This window comes from Morone saxatilis, unplaced genomic scaffold (genome assembly GCF_004916995.1).
Source record: "Morone saxatilis isolate NCDOM2014 unplaced genomic scaffold, NCSU_SB_2.0 Contig17, whole genome shotgun sequence".
NCBI lineage: Eukaryota > Metazoa > Chordata > Actinopteri > Moronidae > Morone > Morone saxatilis.
In genome coordinates, this window is record NW_023339729.1 from 23,820,344 (window position 1) to 23,821,727 (window position 1,384).

Here is a 1,384-nt window from a genome sequence, read left to right on the forward strand (position 1 = left end):
TACTGAAACATGGCTCAACAGTACCACAGTCATGAGCAAACACTGACATGCTTATGTAGAAGTGATGGGGCACAGTAAATGAAGATAGCTGAAAACATTTGGTGTAAATGGTGTACTGAAGAAGAGTTGTGTGACATGTCACCCATGGAAGATCTGTGAAACTTCAAATGGATGCTTTAAAGATCTAACTTCCAGTAAAAAAAACAAAACTGTGCAGATTCATCTTAGACTCCCATCTAGAAATTGTCAAAAAAGTCACACATGCAGAGCTTCTACTATAACTACTACACTGATACAAATGTCCCAAAAGAGCTAATTTTGCCACATATTGAAAATGTGTTTCATTCGGTGTTTGCTGTCAAAACTGCGCCTCTGGTAGTGCGTGTTATGCTGTTTAAAGGCAATAGAGTCAGACATAATGTCATTGACTCAGACACTCACAGCAGCTGTCCGGAAACACACACACACACACACAAACACAGCAAATGGGCTCAGTCAAATAAAATATGTTAAGCAACTGCAACTCTTCAAATTATGAGTTGGCTTTCTGTGCACCCTGAGTCAGCATACAAAGCTTTTCACAGCGGTAATCATGCCCGTCATGCTATTTCTGGAGGTGGTAACCTACTTTTTATATGCAGAAACAACATTAAGAAAAAGAGGGCAGGTGGTTAAGCAATTAATGATCTACAGTACATCTATGTTGTTATGAGTTAAAAATAAAAAGGCAAATGGAAGTATGGAAAATTATGTATTTTAGATATGAGGGATGCTGGATATCACAGGTCCGATGTTGCACTTTCCACCTGCTTTTAGTTTGGTTTATTGACAATTTTCTTATTAAAAAAGATAGCTCCAACTTTGTAAGGGATAGGATGATAAAGTCCTGGGCGTATTTCAATCTTTGTCCTTGGTGTTTACACACACACAGTCCAAACAACACAGCCTTTACAAAGAACACTGAAATACAGTTTGAACAAGCATTATATCCATCAACAGTTCAATATGCTACTAAATAAACCAGTTTGAATAAACCAAACTATTTTTCACTCTTTGCAGTAACACATGCAGCCAGCAGGTGTCACAGTCCACTCAGAATCATGTTCTCACAGATTCACCACTGTGCATTACAGTTTGTGTTCCCCATGGTGCACACAGTCCGACATCTCTCAGTTCACAGTGGGAGAGAGGCCATCACTCTCACACACACACACACACACACACACTCTGAGGCATGCAGTGGGCTAATGTTTTTCCTTTATCTCTCCAGGGCCATGTGTATGGCTCGATCAGATAAGAGGACTGCTGTTGTTTCTGTGTGTGTGTGTTTGTAGGCGGCAGAGTTTTGTGGGTTACGGGTGCAGGAGGATAGGGGGGGGGGGGG